The 24,279-nt window shown below is 47.8% G+C and overlaps 1 protein-coding gene across 6 annotated transcripts in view; it reads left to right on the top strand.

Moving 5' to 3' along the window:
• The window catches only part of C5H18orf63 (chromosome 5 C18orf63 homolog), a 506,655-nt gene that overhangs the window by 72,151 nt on the left and 410,225 nt on the right, over positions 1–24,279 (top strand). The gene's annotated exons all lie outside the window — the stretch shown is intronic.

Below are 24,279 nucleotides of genomic sequence, written 5' to 3'. Positions count from 1 at the left end.
CCACACCACACTACTTGTCCGCCCGCCAGCTAGCTGCAGCATTGCCCGCGTAGAGGAGCGCCTGGCTCCTCTCACTATTAACAGTTGAAGCCGAGCAGCGCTGCAGCCACCCGCCCACAAGCTCCGCCCTCGCCTTCTGTCCTGAGACTCGGATGTCTCTCCCAGCCTGCCCCCAGCACAAACACACAGTGCCCTGCGAGTAACCGAGGCATTGTGTTCCGGCGGGAGTGAAATCCCGGAAGTGGAGCATCCAGGCAGATTAGGTAGTCCACCCTAGCCCCCAGCAGCAGGTGCAGCACTGCAGTATTGTGCTTGTGCACCTGACAGTGTCTGTACCCACACCCTGAAGGTCAGTGCCCTTAGTCAATCTCACAGAGGGGGGTTATGTCTCTACCTGGTGTAATGTGTATACGGGGATTCACCTGACGTAAAGTGTATAAGTGCTCTACCTGGCGTAACGTATATAAGTGCTCTTCCTGGTGTAATGTGTAAGGGCTCTATCTGGCATACACCTGGCGTAATGTGTATAAGTACTCTAACTGCCGTAATGTGTAAAAGGGGGACTCTGCCTGCCGTAATGTGTAAAAGGGGGACTCTGCCAGCCATAATGTTTAAAAGCTGGACTCTGCCTGCTGTAATGTGTAAAAGGGGGACTCTGCCTGCCATAATGTGTAAAAGGGGGACTCTGCCTGCCGTAATGTGTAAAAGGGACTCTACCTACCATAATTTTTAAAAGTGAGCTCTGCCTGCCGTAATGTGTAAAAGGGAGCGCTACCTGCCGTAATATGTAAAAGGGCTCTACCTGCCGTAATGTGAAAAAAGGGGCTCTACCTGCCGTAATGTGTAAATATGGACTCTACCTGCCGTAATGTGTAAAAGGGGGCTCTACCTGCCGTAATATGTAAAAGGGCTCTACCTGCCGTAATGTGAAAAAAGGGGCTCTACCTGCCGTAATGTGTAAATGTGGACTCTACCTGCCGTAATGTGTAAAAGGTGACTCTACCTGTTGTAATGTATAAAAAGGGGCTCTACCTGGTCTAATGTGTTATAGGGACTCTACCTGGAGTAATGTGTTAAAGTAGGCTCTACCTGGTGTAATGTGTGACAGAGGCTCTACCTGGCATAATGTGTGACAGGTACTCTACCTGGCGTAATGTGTAAAAGGGGTTCTACCAGATGTAATGTGTGTGTGGCATAATTTGAATAATGGGGACTACTGTGCAGTGTAATTTGAATTGGTATTATTTTGTGGCCACTCTCCTTTCCCATGAAGCCACACCCTATGGCATGCACTGTCCCTATTTTAAATATTGGTGGGGGGGGGGGGGTCGTTGATGCTGTTTCTTGCACACAGCGCTAAAATGTCTATTTACGGCATTGGGTTATACTCACTGACAAAACCACCGTCTGCATCTATTTACATTGAGGGGAGAGCTTGGGGAAAGCCCAGCACCTCCTTAAGTGCTGGGCACGCACTAAGAGTGATGCCAACAGGACCTCAACTCATTTTTGGGAGCGTGCAGCAATACTATGCCTGCACCTCAGCGACCTGTCCTGCCCACATCCTAATGGGAACACTGCTGATTATAGGTGTATGTGGGCACATCTAAAAAAGGTGCCTGTAAAATCTACAGCTTAAGAATACTGGTTGACTGTTAATTATATGCAAAGATACAGTTATTTGGCTGGATGAGTTTCCCACCCTTGGAATCCACAGGTCTGTTAAAGGTAGCATGGCTCAAGGGTACTTCTCGGTTAACCCTAAGTAAGCTCTTCCATTCAGTTGGAGTGAAATAGCCATAGGGGCCCCAGGATCCTGACAACTAGATAATAAGACCCTATAATATCCAAACTTTAAGCAGTTTTGGGATGGGTGGGGTGTTATAATACCCAGATCTGCTCCATCCTGGCTTCAAGAAGCTATGGGAATATCACATTTAAAGAGGGATGGCCCCTATTCAAAAGATGTTGGCCTACAGTAGTTTTCATCAGGAAATCATCAGACAATAGCACCCTGCACCACAGAAAACGTTAAACATTCCAGGGATAGGGGGAGTTTATAATGGCTAAATCTCCCCTATTCTGTGTCAAATAAAATCAATGGTCATTTCATTTGATACAGTAGTTTGTTTAGTTTTCAAAATTATACACCTTGTATAATTATATACCTTGTGGGCTACCTGTATTAATCCTACAAATTTTATACATTTTATTCAAAACAGTACTAAAAAACATTATAAAATCCTATGTTGGGGAGGAGGAATTCAATTGTGGGCAAAAACATCCTCCCTGCCGAATCAGCGCGGTAACAGCCGCACTTTACGGCAGCACAAACTTGCACAAAACTGTTTACTAATTAAAATTTGTCTGTGACCTTGAATTGGAGCAGGTAAGCAGGTTATGATGTGAATTATGTTGAAAATGAAGTGCATTCCTGCGCTTTCTCCACTTTGCCTTTACTGTGGCATTTGGCTCTTTTACAAGATGGTTGCCAATAGTGCTACTGCGGATGCTTGGTATCTTGTCACTGTGTTTGAATATCACAGTACTACACGGATGTGTAGTACTCAGCTTCGGGTAGTCCCTACGTTTGTCCTGTTACTACTGCTTTTGACCAGGTGGTCTTCTGTATGTTTCACTCCATCTCCGATGCCTTCTTCGATCATTGTAAGTACGGTTGTACACTGTCACACTGTGTGAACCCCTTCATATGCTCATTCCGCTGCTGTCTACTATTATCCAACTGTGTATGCCACAAATAGTACACACTTATCACCAATGAGAACCCTAGATCCTGCACAGAGCAGAGCAGTCCAGCTGGAAGATATTTTGAGATAAGTGAAGAGATGTATGTTGGTATAGTTTTGTCGATAGCATTATGAGTAAGTAGAAGTATTCTATATTGTTTTTAATAAACTACAGACAACGGAGTCTGAAACAATAAGACAGCAGAAGGTTTTGCAAGAAAGATCAGTCTAGATGCAGCATTCAAAATGTATTGCAGGGGTAATAGTCTATTTAAGGAAAGGCTAATAAGGAGACTATCACAATGATCAATACAAAAAATAATGGGCTTAATACTGATGTAGGCAGACTTCAGTGATTTTTTTTTTTATACTACTTGTGTGTGAAAATCCCTAAGAACTCTTACAGTGCATGCATTACACAGAGTGTACTGTATGCACAAAGGCACTGTCTCAAATGAGATGCACAGTATCAGAAATGTCTTGAAAAAGTACTGGGCATTCCTTGGTGGTGACTGTAAGGTGGTTAAACAAATGGTTGAAGATTGTTTGTTTTATGGGCATTTTATATGTGTGTTTCGTGTGTCAATGAAGTATTTGTGTACTTAGGCCATTCTCAGATGGTAAATATACACCTACCATCGAGTTATTGCAAGTTTAGATGGCATGCCCAATGGTGACGTCTAAAGATGCACCATGTACTATCACAGTGCTTATGGATGCTGAAAGTAGGCTTCTCAGTCCTTGCACTTTCACATGTCACAGGTAGTGTATATTAAAATTATTAAAAAGTAAAGCCATGTTGAACTTACTTTAAAAAACAAAAAGTATTATCAAAATCAGATCTAGCACTGAGAATTTAAAAGCATTCATAATCCAGATCCCATCATCCATAATTATAGAGTCCGAATTTGTAGCCTTATTGCTTATTGATCTTACTACTATTCTCTGAAAAATGCAAACAGTACATTTGTTGGCAGAGTGTTGCGGTGTCGGATAGGGATGTAGTCCACACAACGGCACTTAACCAGGATGATTGGTTTATTCAGATAACAAAGATAACAGCTTGTAGTATATAGAAGATTTTCTGCAGCAGCAGGAACTCACAGTATACATGTGAAGCAGTACAGCAGTGACACAGTGATTCAGTACACACAGGATGCGACTGTATAAACACAGAGTGCGGCTGTGGGGTACACAAAGGTGACACACTCAGGACAGCAGAACCTGCACGTCAGTGCAGTTGTCTCTCCCATAAAGAACTTTCTCAGACTGTGCACTAAGCACCTCCTCCTGCACTGTGATGACACTAGGAGGGAAAACACTAGAGCAGGGAAGCTGCCTCTAGTGCTGGGAATGGAGACAGACAGCAGAGTGATCCACTGTCTAACACCCCCCCTTACTCAAGGCTGTCTCTATTTACATACATTTTCATAACACTTTATCAAAACTTTTCTCAATAAAGTTTTCCTGTAACCGAAAACATTAATAATGCATGATAAGCAAACAGTAAAACAAATCAACATTTCTCAAAAGTATTCCAGTCCACATTTTGTCATGAACATATTCAGCAAGTGTGATGACAGTCCCTTTGTCAACATATCAGCAGCATTGCTCTCGCTTGCTATGTAATCCACATTAATAGACTTGTTCTCCACTAACTCACGGATTAAGTGATGTCTAATGGCAATGCGTTTGGACCATCCATAATGCTTGGTGCTGGAAGACAAATCAATTGCTCCCTTGTTATCACACGCAATGTTGATAGTCTCACTGGTAAAGAAGGCTAAGCTCACATAAAGTTTCCTTTATCCATAAAGCTTCTTTTGCAGTTTCTGTAAGTGCTATGTAGTCCGCCTCAGTGGTGGATATGGTAACTGTGTTGCTTTCTGCTCACCCAGCTGACGGCTGCGCCTTCCAAACAAACAAATATCCCGTGTAGGAGCGATGGTTATCCTCATCTGATCCCCAATTGGCATCACAGAAAACCTCCAAAGTTGTACCTTTTGACTTTGTAAGCACCAACTTTAATGAACTTGTACCTTTTAAGTACCTTAAGATTCTTTTGACTGCAATCCAGTATTGCCTCCAAGGGTTAATTGCAAACTGGCTTGCCTGGCTCACTGCATGTGTGATGTTGGGGCGAATCCTAATACTTGCATACATCAAGCTACCAACATAATTTTGATAAGATATCTCTCTTATGGCCTTTACCATCTTTATGCTTTTGTTAATAGGAGTACTCACTAGTTTTGCATCAGACATTCCATACTTGCAAAGTATTGCTTCAGTATATGTCTGTTGATCAATTGTAACAGTACCATCTTTCAGGTTTTGTACAGTTCTCATGCTTAACAAATGATTTGCAAGGCCTAAATCCTTTCAGCTGCTGTTTTACATCAGTAATATGCTCTTCATGACCTGCTAACAATAGATCATCTACATAGACAACTATGATGAACCGCTTTTATTCTATAGTTTTGTGATATAAGCAGTGATTAGTCTCTGACCTAACAAAGTTCATCTCTAGCAACACAGCATCCAGCTTTACATACCAACAACGACCACTTTGCTTTAGGCCGTACAAAGATTTCTTTAAGAGGCAGACTTTTCCCTCTTGGAACATATTATCGTCGTAATGTTCAGGTGATTCCATGTAAATATCAATTATCTCTCCATTTAGGAATGCAGAATCGTGGCCTAATTAGACTTGATCGTAGCAGAAAATTTGTTAGCAGATGGGCAAAACCATGTGCCCTGCAGATATGACGTGCAGAGAGAGTTACATTCGAGTGGGTTATATTGTTTCTGTGCAGGGTAAATACTGGCTGCTTTATTTTTACTCTGCAATTTAGTTTTTAGTTTGAACACACCCCACCCAAATCTAACTCTCTGCACATGTTATTTCTGCCCCCCCCCCCCTGCAGTGCACATGGTTTTGCCCATCCTCTAACAAAGTGGCTGCTACGATCAGGTCTGACTTAGGCCCCAAAAGTCTAACTGGTATAATAATAAATAATAAAGTGTAGCAATGCAAGGTGCTGTACCTTGCGACAGGCGAAAAGATCTCTCTGTAGTCGATCCCGGATTTTTGTGTGTATCCTTTAGCAACAAGGCGGGCTTTATGTTGAGCAATAGTCCCGTCTGCATTCAGCTTTCTGCAAAAGACCCACTTGTTCTTGATTGTCTTACAGTTATTCGGCCTTTCCACTACAGTCCATATACTGTTATCACCCAGACCTGACAGCTCTGTATCTATTGCTGACATCCATTCTTTCCAATCACTACTTGATTTTGCTTCCTGTATATTTTGGGGTTCACAGTAAGCTATATTTGCATATTCCTCACTGTATCTTTTGGATGGAACACCTTTATTGCTCCTCATGGAACTTCTGTTTCCTGATTGGGGATCCACATTAACACTTTCAGGTTCAGACATGCTTTCCGCTGCCTGTACATCCAGCGATAAATATTGTTGCTGTGATTCTTGTTCCACTGTTCCATTGATTGGTGCTGTCTCATGGAACACTACATCTCTAGAGTTTAGAAGACGTTTGTTTGTAATGTCCCAAAGCCTGTATCCTTTGCTTTCTTCACAGTATCCTAGCATAATACATTCCACTGACTTTGGATCTAAATTCTGTCTTTTCTCCTTAGGTACAGTATATGTGCATAAGCTTTACAGCTGAAGACACGGAGGTGATTGACAGCTGGATTTTTCTCTTATGTCCTAGAGGATGGTGGGGTTCCATTTAGTACCATGGGATATAGATGGGTCCCTTGCGAACCATGGGCAATTTAAGAGTTTAATAGTGTGGGTTGGCTCCTCCCTCTATGCCCCTCCTACCAAACTCAGTTTAGAAATTGTGCCCGGTGGAGCCAGTCACAGTTAGGGGAGCTCCTAGGAGTTTTTCTAGTTTTGTTATTTTTTTAAACGAGTTAGGTACAGTTAGGTACATATATATATATATTTCTCTTACGTCCTAGAGTATGCTGGGGACTCCAAAAGGACCATGGGGTATAGACGGGATCCGCAGGAGCTTGGGCACACTGAAAAGACTTTAACTGGGTGTGAACTGGCTCCTCCATCTATGCCCCTCCCCCAGACCTCAGTTAGACTTTGTGCCCAGGACTGACTGGACACTCACTAGGGGAGCTCTCCTGAGTTTCTCTAGAAAAGACTTTTGTTAGGTTTTTTATTTTCAGGGAGACCTGCTGGCTACAGGCTCCCTGCATCGTGGGAGTGAGGGGAGAGAAGCAGGACCTACTTCTTCTTAGTTTAAGGGCTCTGCTTCTCGGCTACTGGACACCATTATCTCCAGAGGGTTCGATCACTTGGTGCGCCTAGCTGCTTGTTTCCGGAGCCTCGCCGTCACCCCCCTCACAGAAGCCAGAAGAAAGAAGCCGGGTGAGTATGCAGAAGGCAGAAGACTTCAGTGACGGCAGAAGACTTCAGTAAGGAGGTACAGCGCAGCAGTTGCGCTGCGCTCCATGCTCCCACACACTTCTCCAACGGCACTCACAGGGTGCAGGGCGCTGGGGGGGCGCACCCTGGGCAGCATCTACTGTGGTCTGGGATACCGGCAGAAGGCTTTTCGGTGCCTCTGCACCGTTTTTCAAACCCCTGCCGGCATTTTCATCTTTCAAATTTAGCGGGCTGAAGCGAGTCGGGAAGGGGCGGAGCTTAGTCGCGCGGCTCACCAGCGCCATTTTCCCTCACACACATGGCTGCATGAGACGCTGGCCCTGGACCTCCAAAAGCTCCTCTACAAGTAACGGGGAGCTAATCGGGGGGTGGGGGGGGGGACGTTTACAGTTTTATGGTGCATATGTAATGTTTTAAAGCAGCGCTTTTTCCATATATTAGTTGGTGTGATATATGGGCGCTGGGGTGTGAGCTGGCATACTCCCTCCGTGTTCCTCTATACAGGCTTCCTTGTGGGCCTGTCCCCTAGCTGAGGCATTGTGTGTGTGTGTGTCGCTGTGTCGATACTCAGTGTCGGCATGTCTGAGGCTGAATGTTATTCACCGGAGGAGGTTACTGGGGGAGCAGAGGCGGGTCTGGAATTGGCTCTGTCGGCGCAGCCGACACTTGAGTTATTCACATTGTTAAATACACTTAATACAAATGTGGCTTCTTTGTCAAAGAGGTTAGATAAATCAGAGTCGCAGACACAGGTGTGGAGAAAATCCATGGAGGATGCTTTGTCTCAGGTGCAGACCCCATCAGGGTCGCAAAAGCGGCCGTTTACCCAGGTAGATACTGATACCGACACGGATTCTGATTCCGAGGTCGACTTCACTGAGGTTGCTTTACATCCACAAGTGGTTAAGAGTATTCAATACATGATTGTGGCTATAAAAGATGTTTTACGCATTTCTGATGACCTGCGGTGCAGGAAACAAGGATTTGTTTGTTCAAAGGGAAAAAACCTGAGGTGAAGTTTCCCCCCTCTCATGAAATGAATACTCTTTGTGAAAAGGCTTGGGAGTCGCCGGACAAGAGGTGGCAGATTCCCAAGAGGATTTACATGGCGTATCCTTTCCCCTATGATGACAGGGAAAAATGGGAGGCGTCTCCAAATGTTGACAAAGCTCTATCTCGTTTGTCTAAGAAGGTGGCGCTTCCGTCTCCTGACACGGCAGCTCTCAAGGATCCGGCGGATCACAAGCTGGAGACGTCTCTGAAGTCCATTTTCGCTAATACGGGTGCATTGCTCAGACCTGCTATGGCGTCGGTATGGGTGAGTAGTGCTATTGCTAAATGGGCTGAGAATTTAGGTGCTGATATGGATACCCTTGATAAAGATACTGTTCTTTTGACTCTTGGTTATATCAAGGACGCTGCAGATTACCTGAAGGATGCGGCGAGGGATGTTGGTCTCTTGGGATCAAGAGCCAATGCCATGTCGATCTCGGCCAGGAGGGCGCTGTGGATCCATCAATGGAATGCTTATGCCGACTCCAAGAGAGCTATGGAAGCTTTACCCTTCAAAGGTAATGTCTTGTTTGGGGATGGCTTGGCTGACCTGGTTTCTACTGTGACTGCGGGTAATTCGTCTTTTCTTCCCTATGTTCCCACACAACAGAAAAAGGCACCACATCAGCAGATGCAGTCCTTTCGTCCAAATAAATACAGGCGGCGAAAAGGTTCGTCCTTCTTCGCTTCGAAGGGGAAGGAAGTCGTCTGCAGTGTCAGGCGCCCAGAACCAAAAGTCCTTCCCTGCCTCTACCAAGTCCACCGCATTACGCTGGGGCTTCCCTTGGGGAGTCCTGACCGGTGGGGGGCCGTCTGCGGATCTTCAGTCACGTCTGGATTCAATCAGGCCTGGATCCTTGGGTCCTAGAGATTGTATCTCAGGGATACAAGCTGTAGTTTCAGGAGGCACTCCCTCACCAGTTTTTCATTTCGGCCTTGCCAGTGTCTCTTCCGGACAGGGAGGTGGTGCTGGCAGCAATACAAAAGTTGTGTCAACAGAGGGTCATTGTTCCCGTTCCCCCGTCCCAACGGGGGTAGGGGTTCTACTCGAGCCTCTTTGTGGTACCGAAACCGGACTGTTCGGTCAGACCGATTCTGAACCTAAAGTCCCTCAATCCATACTTGAAGGTTTTCAAGTTCAAGATGGAATCTCTTCGAGCTGTGATTGCCAGCCTAGATGGGGGGGACTTTATGGCGTCAGTCGACATAAAGGATGCCTACTTACACGTTCCGATATATCCTCCGCACCAAGCCTTCCTAAGGTTTGCGTTACAGGATTCTCATTACCAATTTCAGACGTTGCCGTTTGGGCTTTCCATGGCCCCGAGGATTTTTACCAAAGTCATGGCAGAAATTATGGTTCTCTTTCGCAAGCAAGGAGTTACCATTATCCGGTACTTGGACGATCGGCTGATAAAGGCGAGGTCCAGGGAACGGTTACTAAGAAATGAGGATTTGTCTCTGTCCGTTCTGCGACAACACGGTTGGCTGCTAAATTTGCCAAAGTCTCAGTTGAATCCGACCACTCGGTTGCCCTTTCTGGGCATGATTCTGGACACGGGCTTACGGAAGGTGATTCTTCCGGAAGAAAAAGCTCTGGAACTTCAGACGATGGTCAGGGAACTTCTGAGGCCAAAGAGTGTGTCGGTTCATCAATGTACTCGGGTTCTGGGGAAGATGGTTGCGGCGTACGAAGCCATTCCGTTTGGCAGGTTTCATGCCCGGGCGTTTCAGTGGGATCTGCTGAGCAAGTGGTCCGGGTCTCACCTGCACATGCACCAGCAGATACGTCTATCTCCCAGGGCCAGGATTTCTCTCCTGTGGTGGCTATAAAGTTCTCACCTCCTAGGAGGCCGCCGATTCGGTATCCTGGATTGGGTTCTGTTGACAACAGATGCAAGTCTCCGAGGCTGGGGCGCAGTCACCCAGGGAAGAAATTTCCAGGGGAAATGGTCGCTCCAGGAATCTTGTCTCCACATAAATGTTCTCGAGTTAAGAGCCATTTACAACGGCCTGCTACAAGCAAGATGCCTTCTTCAGGGTCGGCCTGTCCTGATACAATCGGACAACATAACTGCGGTGGCGCATATAAACCGTCAAGGCGGAACAAGGAGCAGGGCGGCTATGGCGGAGGCCACAAAAATCCTTCGCTGGGCGGAACAGCACGTGAGCGCCCTGTCAGCAGTTTTCCTTCCGGAAGTGGACAACTGGGAAGCAGACTTCCTCAGCAGACACGATCTCCATCCAGGAGAGTGGGCTCTTCATCAAGAGGTGTTTGCAGAACTGACGAAGCGTTGGGGAACTCCGATGATCGACATGATGGCGTCTCGCCTCAACAAGAAGCTTCCGAGGTATTGTTCCAGGTCAAGGGACCCCCAAGCCAGTGCAGTGGACGCCCTAGTGACTCCGTGGGTCTTTCAGTCGGTGTATGTGTTCCCTCCGCTTCCTCTCATTCCAAAGGTGCTGGGAATCATTCGACGAGCAAGAGTGCGAGCAATTCTTGTAGTTCCAGATTGGCCAAGAAGGGCCTGGTATCCAGATCTTCAGTAATTACTTGTGGAAGATCCTTGGCCACTTCCTCTAAGGGAAGACCTGTTATTGCAGGTACCATGCGTGTTTCCAGACTTACCGCGGCTGCGTTTGACGGCATGGAAGTTGAGCGCCAAATCTTAGCTCGGAAAGGTATTCCCGGGGAGGTCATTCCCACTCTCCTTAAGACGAGGAAGGAAGTTACAGCGAAACATTGTCACCGTATTTGGAGAAAGTATGTTTCGTGGTGTGAGACTAAAGCTGCTCCTGCGGAAGAATTTCACTTGGGTCGGTTTCTTCATTTTTTGCAGGCAGGCGTCGATGTCGGCCTGAAATTGGGTTCCATCAAGGTGCAGATTTCGGCTTTATCTATCTTCTTTCAGAAGGAATTGGCGGTTCTCCCTGAGGTTCAAACTTTTGTGAAGGGAGTGATGCATACCCATCCTCCATTTGTGCTCCCGGTGGCACCATGGGACCTTGACGTGGTTTGAACCTTTGCGTAAGGTTGAGTTAAAATTTCTCACTTGGAAGGTGGTCATGCTGTTAGCTCTGGCGTCGGCCAGGCGGGTGTCTGAGTTGGCGGCCTTGTCACACAAGGTCCGTACTTGATCTTCCATTCGGATAGGGCGGAATTGAGGACTCGTCAACAATTTCTGCCGAAGGTGGTTTCTTCATTTCACATTAACCAACCTATTTTGGAGCCTGGGGCTACAGATGCTGTGGCAGTTCCAAAGTCTCTTGATGTTGTGAGAGCTTTGAAGATCTACGTCGCCAGAACAGCGGTGGCCAGGAAAACAGAGGCGCTGTTTGTCCTGTATGCTTCCAACAAGATTGGTCATCCTGTTCGAAGCAGACTATTGTACGCTGGATTTGTAGTACGATTCAGCAAGCTCATTCTTCGGCTGGGCTACCGGTACCAAAGTCAGTGAAGGCCCATTCTACCAAGAAGGTGGGCTCATCTTGGGCGGCTGCCCGAGGGGTCTCGGCACTTCAGCTTTGCCGAGCAGCTACGTGGTCCGGTTCAAACACCTTTGCTAAGTTTTACAAGTTTGATACCCTGGCTGAGGAGGACCTCATGTTTGCTCAATTGGTGCTGCAGAGTCGTCCGCACTCTCCCGCCCGTGTTGGAGCTTTGGTATAGACCCCATGGTCCTTTTGGAGTCCCCAGCATCCTCTAGGACGTAAGAGAAAATAGGATTTTAGTACCTACCAGTAAATCCTTTTCTCCTAGCCCGTAGAGGATGCTGGGCGCCCATCCCAGTGCGGACGGTTACTTGCAGTGTGTTCTTATTAGTTCCATTGGTTTACACACAGGTTGTGTATTTGTTGTTTCAGCTGGTTGCTGCAGTTAAATTCATACTGTTATCTGGTTTACTGTTACTCTGGTTGTACGGTATGTTGTGGTGTGGGCTAGTATGTTCTAGCCCTTAGTTTGAACTAAAATCTTTTCCTCGAAATGTCCGTCTTTCCTGGGCACAGTTCCTATAACTGAGGTCTGGGGTAGGGGCATAGAGGGAGGAGACAGTTCACAGCCAGTTAAAGTCTTTTCAATGTGCCCAAGCTCCTGCGGATCCCGTCTATACCCCATGGTCCTTTTGGAGTCCCCAGCATCCTCTACGGTCTAGGAGAAAAGGATTTACCAGTAGGTACTAAAATCCTATTTTTTATATATATATATATATATATATATATCTGTAATAAATGCCTTCCCACCGTTTAGGGTGTTAAACTCCTTCTATGGGAAAACCTGTGTACACCCTGAGTTATTATCCACATCCCTAAAGAGTGTCTAAATTATCAATGGTTGGGTTACCTGTACCTGGTACAACCTCCATAAAGGCTGATCGCAGATTGAGACTAATCTCTAATACTATACACTGCTGCAGGGGTGACTCGGAGACCCACTATTGCGTAGATCTCTGGAGATATTGTAACGTGGTCAGGCTCTTTACTTGATGATTTAGATTCTATGTGTAGGAGTGACACGTACTTGTTTCTATGTCACATACAGGATTCTACAGGCTTCACGGCTGGACGCCATGAAGAAGATTGGCTTGCGTAACGCAGGGCAACTGCTCTGGCAGTTTCGACACGCAGGGGACGGTGGCTACACCAATGGACTGAGGATACAGAATCCAAGAAAGGTATGGTGAGTCAGCCCTTCACGGGTGAGGCCCTGTCGGGATGCTCCGGATACGTGAATATCCGAGCCAACTGCGGGTAAGTTGTCATGTCTTCCTTCTGCAGCTGCAAAGACCAGGAAGTTAGATCCTACACCTATACTGCAATCCCTTCCAAGGGTTCCTCCACTTCCTTTTTAGGATGTTGGGGTAATTCCAGAAAACCTGCACCGCCAGGTTCCTAAGAACGGATTTCGGGTTCGGTATTCTCAAAATCCTTCGTTTTGACGGTGGGATCCAGCAGGTAGGAGAGAGACTAAAAAGATTTCAGTAAAACATTTAGGCGATATCCTGCCTAGTCCCCTGGGTAACGTTAGTCTGCCCAGGGGTATAGACTGGAGTTTCTAGTACTCCAGCCTCACAGATTCTTCAAATCAGGCTTACTAGCTTCTCAGGCTGAAAGTACAATACTGCTGGAACCTATTCTAACAGGTCATTATTCCGGTTCCACCTCATTTACGTAACAGGGGTTACTATTCAAACATAATGTCATTGGATCCCTACTGGTGGGTGTTCAATTCAGGAGAAAGTCTGAGAGCGGTGATCTCTGGTCTAGATATAGGGGAATTCCTGGTATCCCGGAATATCAGTGGTGCGTACCTTCACATTCCAATCTGGCAGCCTCTCTAGACATATCTAAGGTTAAACTACAACTATGTCACTTCCAGTTCCAAACACTGTACTTGGCCTCTACGCAACACCGGGAATGTTCATCAAGGCCATGACAGCAATTCTGCTCCTGCTCCACAAGCCAGGTGTGGACATAATTCCATATCTGGACGACCTTAACATCCTCCAGGGAAATGTTGATACAGAGTGTTTCTCTCTCAAATCAACTGTCCCGGGATCTTGGGTGGATCCTGAAGCTTCCAATTTCATATCTGGAGCCGACAAGGAGGCTGTTAGGGTCTCCTGTTCTGTGCTGCCACGTCGTCATGGCAACCGGGAGACAAGTGCTAGCGGAGTAACCTGAGCGTAGCTGATACTCCGGTTCGGGTCTTTTGCTGTGCAGTGGTTACAGGCTCTGTACACGGCAGGGGATCCGGTGCTGGTTTTTGTGCTCACAGTCTGTGAGGTCTGAGTGGGGCGTGGACAGCACCTGCTATATAAACCCTCTTCTCAGGTTAGGCAGATGCTGCTGAATCTTTGTTGGTTAGTCAGTTCCTGAAAGCTAGCTAGTACTGTGTAAACTTTGTATTTGTTTGTTGCTTACTGCAAATAGGCCTTGGGATTTGGTATTACACTCTGCCAATCCAGACCTAGCAGTAAGACTGGAGTCAGTCGTTTAACCTGCTGGGGTTCTTTTGCTACTCTGTGAACCTAGCAAGTTTGCGGCTGTATTCTCAGACTTGCCTGCCAAAATCCTTTCTCACTGTGCAAGGTGTTCAGGTGTCAGTTTAGTGGCAGTAAACTGAACCAGTGCACTGCAAGTGAGGACTAGGATTGTGGAGACACTCCTTGTGTCTATTATTCCATCTCTGACCAAGGAGTTTACTGCCACACCCGTTGGTAACCCTTTAGGGTTTTGCTGTTGCCCTTAGCAACAGCATTTCGGGTTCTCTACGTATTAAATCACAACATCTTGCTTCTTTCCATCTGAGCATTCCTAATACTAGGGAGACACCCAGTTTCTTAGCCTTTGGGCTTCTCTGTTCACTTTGTGTTTATTTTGTTACCCTATCACCTTCTGTGTATGTAATGTCATATTCCCCAGTCTGTCTGTGAGTTCATTTGTTTTGCATCCCTCTCCATTCAGACATCAGTACATTCCTGCTGGCACTGGTGTGCATAACATATTCAGCAGCCCAATACTCCTGTTGAAATTTTGTGGGAATATGGAGCATACCCCTCAAAATACTTTGCAACAGGTGGTCGATCAGGTGCAGGTCCTGACTCGACAATTTAATGATTTGTCCATTAAAATGCACACCTCGCAGGCCGCTGGCGGAGCTCCCGCAGCAGCAGTACCTTCAGGGGTTAAGGAGCCGAAAGTAAATCTCCCGGATCGTTTTTCTGGAGATCGCTCGCAGTTCTTTTGTTTCAAGGAGAGCTGCAAGCTATATTTCCAACTTAGGCCTCAGTCTTCTGGGTCGGAGATTCAGCGGGTGGGCATAGTGATTTCCTTGCTACAAGGAGACCCACAGGTCTGGGCATATGGGTTGCAGCCTGACTGTCCGTCGCTTAAAAGTGTTGATGCTTTTTTTACGGCACTGGGCATGTTGTATGATGACCCTGACAAGACGGCCTCAGCCGAGGCTCAGATTTCGATCCTTAAGCAAGGGCGAAGGCCAGTTGAGGTTTATTGTACGGAGTTTCGGAGGTTGGCCCATGATACCCAGTGGAATGACCCAGCCCTGAGACACCAGTACCGAAGTGGTCTTTCTAACCAGTTAAAAGACCAACTGGTACAATATCCCTTGCCTGATAGCTTGGATCAGCTCATGCAGTTATCCATTCGGGTGGATAGACGGCTGAGAGAGCGTAGGCTTGAAAGGGAGACCGAGGTTTCCTTCTTTCCCAAGGGAACCTCAGACTCTGAGGAATTTTCCGAGGAGCCTATGCAGATTGGGGCTACCCGCCTCTCCTCGCGTGAGAAGACGCGGAGGAGACAGCAGGGGTTATGTTTGTACTGTGGGAATAAAGGTCAGGTGGTAGTATCATGCCCAGAAAAGCCGGAAAACTTCAGGGCCTGAGGGTGATGGGAAATATCCTGTCAGGCCGGAAGTCAGAATTTCCCAAGAAGACTTTTATCATTCCGGTGACCTTGACGATCCTCGGTCAAACTGTCAAGACTGAGGCCTTTGTGGACAGTGGGGCCGACGGGGTTTTTATGGACCGCCAATTCGCCCTGAAACACTCTGTTCCCTTAGTACCCTTGGCATCGGAAATTGAGATTTGTGTGTTAAACGGGGAACCATTTTCCCAGGGTAAAATTACCTCTTGCACTAGCCAGATTTCTTTGTTTTTCTCTGACGTCCTAAGTGGATGCTGGGGACTCCGTCAGGACCATGGGGAATAGCGGCTCCGCAGGAGACAGGGCACAAAAGTAAAAGCTTTAGGATCAGGTGGTGTGCACTGGCTCCTCCCCCTATGACCCTCCTCCAAGCCTCAGTTAGAACTTTGTGCCCGGCCGAGAAGGGTGCAATCTAGGTGGCTCTCCTAAAGAGCTGCTTAGAGTAAAAGTTTTGTTAGGTTTTTTATTTTCAGTGAGTCCTGCTGGCAACAGGCTCACTGCATCGAGGGACTTAGGGGAGAAGAAGTGAACTCACCTGCGTGCAGGATGGATTGGCTTCTTAGGCTACTGGACACTAGCTCCAGAGGGACGATCACAGGTACAGCCTGGATGGGTCACCGGAGCCGCGCCGCCGACCCCCTTGCAGATGCTGAAGAGAGAAGAGGTCCAGAAATCGGCGGCTGAAGACTTCCCAGTCTTCTTAAGGTAGCGCACAGCACTGCAGCTGTGCGCCATTGCTCTCAGCACACTTCACACCAACGGTCACTGAGGGTGCAGGGCGCTGGGGGGGGCGCCCTGAGCAGCAATGAAAGTACCTATGCTGGCTAAAAATACATCACATATAGCCCCTGGGGCTATATGGATGTATTTAACCCCTGCCAGGTTGTCAGAAAAACGGGAGAAGAAGCCCGCCGAAAAGGGGGCGGGGCCTATTCTCCTCAGCACACAGCGCCATTTTCCCTCACAGAACTGCTGGTGGGAAGGCTCCCAGGCTCTCCCCTGCACTGCACTACAGAAACAGGGTTAAAACAGAGAGGGGGGGCATTTTTGTGGCGATATTATTACATATTAAGATTCTATAAGGGAAAACACTTATATAAGGTTGTCCCTGTAAAATTATAGCGTTTTGGTGTGTGCTGGCAAACTCTCCCTCTGTCTCCCCAAAGGGCTAGTGGGGTCCTGTCCTCTATCAGAGCATTCCCTGTGTGTGTGCTGTGTGTCGGTACGTGTGTGTCGACATGTATGAGGACGATGTTGGTGAGGAGGCGGAGCAATTGCCTGTAATGGTGATGTCACTCTCTAGGGAGTCGACACCGGAATGGATGGCTTATTTAGGGAATTACGTGATAATGTCAACAAGCTGCAAGGTCGGTTGACGACATGAGACGGCCGGCAAACCAATTAGTACCTGTACAGGCGTCTCAAACACCGTCAGGGGCTTTAAAACGCCCATTACCTCAGTCGGTCGACACAGACACGGACACTGACTCCAGTGTCGACGGTGAAGAAACAAACGTATTTTCCATTAGGGCCACACGTTACATGTTAAGGGCAATGAAGGAGGTGTTACATATTTCTGATACTACAAGTACCACAAAAAAGGGTATTATGTGGGGTGTGAAAAAACTACCTGTAGTTTTTCCTGAATCAGATAAATGAAATGAAGTGTGTGATGATGCGTGGGTCTCCCCCGATAGAAAATTAAAGGCGCTCACACGCTTATCAAAACAAGTGGCGTTACCGTCTCCAGATACGGCCGCCCTCAAGCCAGCTAATAGGAGGCTGGAAAATATCCTAAAAAGTATATACACACATACTGGTGTTATACTGCGACCAGCGATCGCCTCAGCCTGGATGTGCAGCGCTGAGGTGGCTTGGTCGGATTCCCTGACTGAAAATATTGATACCCTTGACAGGGACAGTATTTTATTGACTATAGAGCATTTAAAGGATGCATTTCTATATATGCGAGATGCACAGAGGGATATTTGCACTCTGGCATCAAGAGTAAGTGCGATGTCCATGTCTGCCAGAAGATGTTTATGGACACGACAGTGGTCAGGTGATGCAGATTCCAAACGGCAGTATTGCCGTATAAAGGGGAGGAGTTATTTGGGGTCGGTCCATCGGACCTGGTGGCCACGGCAACAGCTGGAAAATCCACCTTTTTACCCCAAGTCACATCTCAGCAGAAAAAGACACCGTCTTTTCAGCCTCAGTCCTTTCGTCCCCATAAGGGCAAGCGGGCAAAAGGCCAGTCATATCTGCCCAGGGGTAGAGGAACGGAAGAAGACTGCAGCAGGCAGCCCCTTCCCAGGAACAGAAGCCCTCCACCGCTTCTGCCAAGTCCTCAGCATGACGCTGGGGCCGTACAAGCGGACTCAGGTGCGGTGGGGGGGGGTCGTCTCAAGAGTTTCAGCGCGCAGTGGGCTCACTCGCAAGTGGACCCCTGGATCCTACAAGTAGTATCCCAGGGGTACAGATTGGAAATTCGAGACGTCTCCCCCTCGCAGGTTCCTGAAATCTGCTTTACCAACGTCTCCCTCCGACAGGGAGGCAGTAATGGAAACAATTCACAAGCTGTATTCCCAGCAGGTGATAATCAAAGTACCCCTCCTACAACAAGGAAAGGGGTATTATTCCACACTACTTGTGGTACTGAAGCCAGACGGCTCGGTGAGATTTATTCTAAATCTGAAATCTTTGAACACTTACATACAAAGGTTCAAATCAAGATGGAGTCACTCAGAGCAGTGATAGCGAACCAGGAAGAAGGGGACTATATGGTGTCCCTGGACATCAAGGATGCTTACCTCCATGTCCAAAATTGCCCTTCTCACCAAGGGTACCTCAGGTTCGTGGTACAGAACTGTCACTATCAGTTTCAGACGCTGCCGTTTGGATTGTCCACGGCACCCCGGGTCTTTACCAAGGTAATGGCCGAAATGATGATTCTTCTTCAAAGAAAAGGCGTCTTAATTATCCCTTACTTGGACGATCTCCTGATAAGGGCAAGGTCCAGAGAACAGTTGGAGGTCGGAGTAGCACTATCTCAAGTAGTTCTACGACAGCACGGGTGGATTCTAAATATTCCAAAATCGCAGCTGATTCCGACGACACGTCTGCTGTTACTAGGGATGATTCTGGACACAGTCCAGAAAAAGGTGTTTCTCCCGGAGGAGAAAGCCTGGGAGTTATCCGAGCTAGTTAGGAACCTCCTAGAACCAGGCCAAGTGTCAGTGCATCAATGCACAAGAGTCCTGGGAAAAATGGTGGCTTCTTACGAAGCGATTCCATTCGGCAGATTTCACGAAAGAATTTTTCAGTGGGATCTGCTGGACGAATGGTCCGGATCGCATCTTCAGATGCATCAGCGGATAATCCTGTCTCCAAGGACAAGGGTGTTTCTTCTGTGGTGGCTGCAGAGTGCTCATCTACTAGAGGGCAGCAGATTCGGCATTCAGGACTGGGTCCTGGTGACCACGGATGCCAGCCTGAGAGGCTGGGGAGCAATCACACAGGGAAGAAATTTCCAAGGAGTGTGGTCAAGTCTGGAGACTTCTCTCCACATAAATATACTGGAGCTAAGGGCAATTTACAATGCTCTGAGCCTAGGAAGACCTCTGCTTCAAAGTCAACCGGTGCTGATCCAGTCGGAGAACATCACGGCAGTCGCCCACGTAAACAGACAGGGCGACACAAGAAGCAGGAGGGCAATGGCAGAAGCTGCAAGGATTCTTCGCTGGGCGGAAAATCATGTGATAGCACTGTCAGCAGTGTTCATTCCGGGAGTGGACAACTGGGAAGCAGACTTCCTCAGCAGGCACGACCTCCACCCGGGAGAGTGGGGACTTCACACGGAAGTCTTCCACATGATTGTGAACCATTGGGAAAAACCAAAGGTGGACATGATGGCGTCCCGCCTGAACAAAAAACTGGACAGGTATTGCGCCAGGTCAAGAGACCCTCAGGCAATAGCTGTGGACGTTCTGGTAACACCGTGGGTGTACCAGTCGGTGTATGTGTTCCCTCCTCTGCTTCTCATACCTAAGGTACTGAGAATTATAAGACGTAGAGGAGTAAGAACTATACTCGTGGCTCCGGATTGGCCAAGAAGGACTTGGTACCCGGAACTTCAAGAGATGCTCACAGAGGACTCATGGCCTCTGCCGCTAAGAAGGGACTTGCTTCAGCAAGTACCATGTCTGTTCCAAGACTTACCGCGGCTGCGTTTGACGGCATGGCGGTTGAACGCCGGATCCTAAAGGAAAAAGGCATTCCGGAAGAGGTCATTCCTACCCTGGTCAAAGCCAGGAAGGAGGTGACCGCACAACATTATCACCACATGTGGCGAAAATATGTTGCGTGGTGTGAGGCCAGGAAGGCCCCACGAAGAAATTTCAACTCGGTCGATTCCTGCAAACAGGAGTGTCTATGGGCCTCAAATTGGGATCCATTAAGGTTCAAATTTCGGCCCTGTCGATTTTCTTCCAGAAAGAATTGGCTTCAGTTCCTGAAGTCCAGAAGTTTGTCAAGGGAGTACTGCATATACAACCCCCTTTTGTGCCTCCAGTGGCACTGTGGGATCTCAACGTAGTTCTGGGATTCCTCAAATCACATTGGTTTAAACCGCTCAAATCTGTGGATTTGAAATATCTCACATGGAAAGTGACCATGATGTTGGCCCTGGCCTCGGCCAGGCGAGTGTCAGAATTGGCGGCTTTGTCTCAAAAAAGCCCATATCTGATTGTCCATTCGGACAGGGCAGAGCTGCGGACTCGTCCCCAGTTTCTCCCTAAGGTGGTGTCAGCGTTTCACCTGAACCAGCTTATTGTGGTACCTGCGGCTACTAGGGACTTGGAGGACTCCAAGTTGCTAGATGTTGTCAGGGCCCTGAAAATATAGGTTTCCAGGACGGCTGGAGTCAGGAAAACTGACTTGCTGTTATCCTGTATGCACCCAACAAACTGGGTGCTCTCGCTTCTAAGCAGACGATTGCTAGTTGGATGTGTAGTACAATTCAGCTTGCACATTCTGTGGCAGGCCTGCCACAGCCAAAATATGTAAATGCCCATTCCACAAGGAAGGTGGGCTCATCTTGGGTGGCTGCCCGAGGGGTCTCGGCTTTACAACTTTGCCGAGCTGCTACTTGGTCAGGGGCACACCCTGGCTGAGGAGGACCTGGAGTTCTCTCACTCGGTGCTGCAGAGTCATCCGCACTCTCCCGCCCGTTTGGGAGCTATGGTATAATCCCCATGGTCCTGACGGAGTCCCCAGCATCCACTTAGGACGTCAGAGAAAATAAGAATTTACTTACCGATAATTCTATTTCTCGTAGTCCGTAGTGGATGCTGGGCGCCCATCCCAATTGCGGATTGTCTGCAATACTTGTACATAGTTATTGTTACAAAAATCGGGTTATTATTGTTGTGAGCCATCTTTTCAGAGGCTCCGCTGTTATCATGCTGTTAACTGGGTTCAGATCACAGGTTGTACAGTGTGATTGGTGTGGCTGGTATGAGTCTTACCCGGGATTCAAAATCCTTCCTTATTGTGTACGCTCGTCCGGGCACAGTATCCTAACAGAGGCTTGGAGGAGGGTCATAGGGGGAGGAGCCAGTGCACACCACCTGATCCTAAAGCTTTTACTTTTGTGCCCTGTCTCCTGCGGAGCTGCTATTCCCCATGGTCCTGACGGAGTCCCCAGCATCCACTACGGACTACGAGAAATAGAATTATCGGTAAGTAAATTCTTATTATTGGAGCCACACACTCTGAAAAATTGTCCTTTTATGTGACTGTCTGTACTTTTGCCCCATTGGTGTTGGGGTTACCCTGGTTAAGGGCCCACAATCCTCAATTTGACTGGGTCTCTGGGGAGATTCTTAGTTGGGATACTGATTGTTTCAGGAGTTGCTTGAGCCTTCCATTCAGGCTTTCGCAGCTAAGTTTGCCAGGATTGCCAGGATGTTATGCAGATTTTGCGGACGTGTTCTCCAAAAGAGTTGCAGAGGTACTACCTCCTCATTGCCCCTATGACTGTGCCATTAATTTGTTGCCGAATGCTAAGCTTCCCAAGAGCAGGTTGTACTCCCTGTCACGTCCTGAGACTCAGGCTATGGCAGAGTACATTCAGGAGAACTTGGCTAAGGGATTTATCAGACCTTCACAGTCTCTAGTTGGGTCGGGGTTCTTCTTCGTGGGTAAAAAGGACGGTTCGTTGCGACCCTGCATCGACTTCAGGAAATTGAACCGTATCACGATTAATAACTCATACCCACTGCCTCTCATTTCGGTCTTGTTTGACCAGCTTCGTACTGCCACCATTTTTTCTAAGATTGACCTACGCGGTGCGTACAATCTAATCCGAGTAAGAGAGGGGGATGAATGGAAGACTGCCTTTAATACCCACTCAGGGCATTATGAATATTTGGTGATGCCTTTTGGGCTCTGTAATGCCCCGGCAGTCTTCCAGGACTTCATGAACGATGTGCTCAGGGAATATTTGGATAGATTCTTAGTTGTATACTTAGATGACATCCTAATCTTCTCCCATTCCCTGGAGGAACATCGGAAGCATGTACGCTTAGTCCTCCAGAAACTCAGAGACCACCGGCTTGGGGCGAAGCTGGAGAAGTGCGAATTTGAAGTTCAGCAAATCGCATTTCTAGGATATATTATCTCCCCAGAAGGTTTCCAAATGGAGGGTTCCAAGGTACAGGCAGTCCTGGATTGGGTGCAGCCCATTAGTTTGAAGGCGCTTCAGCGTTTTCTGGGCTTTGCGAATTTTTATAGACGATTTATCGCTGGATTTTCGTCTATAGTGGCGCCCTTGGTGGCACTCACTAAGAAAGGGGCGGATGTTGCTCACTGGTCTTGTGAGGCCAAAGCGGCTTTTGCCCGTCTCAAAAGGGCATTTGTCTCGGCCAAGGTGCTGCGACACCCAGATCCAGAGCGTCCTTTTGTGGTGGAGGTGGATGCCTCTGAGATGGGTATTGGGGCAGTGCTCTCTCAGATGGGGGTGTCTGATAATCGCCTTCATCCCTGTGCTTACTTTTCCCGTAAATTTTCGCCTGCCGAGATGAATTATGACGTGGGTAACCGGGAATTGTTGGCTATTAAGGATGCACTCGAGGAGTGGAGACACTGGCTTGAGGGGGCTAAGTTTGTGGTCTCAATTCTCACCGACCATAAGAATTTGGCATATTTAGAGTCAGCGAAGCGCCTCAATGCCAGGCAGGCACGATGGGCTTTGTTTTTTGCTTGCTTTAATTTTTTGATAACATATCGCCCTGGGTCAAAAAACATCAAGGCTGATGCGCTCTCGCTGAGTTTTCCTCCAATCCAGGAGACCACCGAGGAGCCATTGCCCATTGTGTCCCCATCATGTATTAAAGTGGGCATTACCCAGGACCTCTTGTCATTAGTCCTTAGAGCTAAGGAGCAGGCTCCTCCAGACCTTCCGGTAGGTCTTTTGTTTGTGCCTCCTAGGTTAAGACAGCGAGTGTTCCTGGAATTCCATGCCAAGAAGTCGGCAGGTCACCCGGGTATTGCCAGAACTCGGGAGTTGCTATCTAGGGCGGTGTGGTGGACCTCGGTGGCTAGGGATGTGGATCAGTGGGTTCGGGCATGTGACATCTGTGCCCGAAATAAGACTCCTAGAGGGGTTCCTGTTGGCCCATTACATCCACTCTCTATTCCATCTAAGCCATGGACCCACATTTCAATGGATTTTGTGGTGGACTTGCCCAAATCCTCGGGGATGACAGCCATCTGGGTTGTCGTTGACAGGTTTTCGAAGATGGCGCACTTCGTTCCATTGGTTGGGCTGCCATCGGCCAGACGCCTGTCTGAATTATTTATGCTGCATGTTGTGCGCCTCCACGGGTTGCCACTTGATGTGGTCTCTGACCGCGGATCCCAGTTTGTGGCCAAATTCTGGAGGGCATTTTGTTACGATCTCCAGATTTCTGTCAGCTTGTCGTCAGGCTACCATCCGTAGTCTAATGGGCAGACTGAAAGGGTGAACCAGTCCTTGGAGCAGTTCCTCAGGTGTTATGTCTTCAAGTGTCAGACTGACTGGGTTGCTCATCTGTCCATGGCGGAGTTTGCCTTTAACAACGCGGCTCACTCTGCTACAGGGATCTCTCCCTTCCTTTGTGTGTATGGGCATCATCCTAAGGCCAATTCTTTTGACCCCCTGGACTCCACGCCTGGTGGTTCCTCTGTGGTTTCGGTCCTTAGAGGTATTTGGAGGAAAGTGAAGAAAGCCCTTGTGTCTGTGTCATTAGTGACCAAAAGGGTTTTTGATAAGCGGAAAAGACCCTGCAGCTTCAAATTAGGAGACTTCGTCTGGTTGTCTACCAAGAATTTGAAGTTGAGACAGCCATCTCATAAGTTAGGCCCCCGGTTCATCGGTCCTTATAAGATCACTAGGGTTATCAATCCGGTAGCATTTCAGTTAGATCTACCTCGTTCTTTGGGTATCAATAAAACATTTCATTGTTCCCTTTTAAAACGGGCGATTAGTAATCCTTCTTCCAGTGGAAGACCTTCCCCTCTTCTGATACGTGGCCAGAGGGAGTTTGTTGTTGAAAGGATTCTTGACTCCAA

The sequence above is a fragment of the Pseudophryne corroboree genome, chromosome 5 (genome assembly GCF_028390025.1).
Source record: "Pseudophryne corroboree isolate aPseCor3 chromosome 5, aPseCor3.hap2, whole genome shotgun sequence".
In the NCBI taxonomy this organism is placed as follows: Eukaryota; Metazoa; Chordata; class Amphibia; order Anura; family Myobatrachidae; genus Pseudophryne; species Pseudophryne corroboree.
Note: the sequence above shows the minus strand (reverse complement) of the source record. Positions and strands in the feature narration are given on the sequence as shown.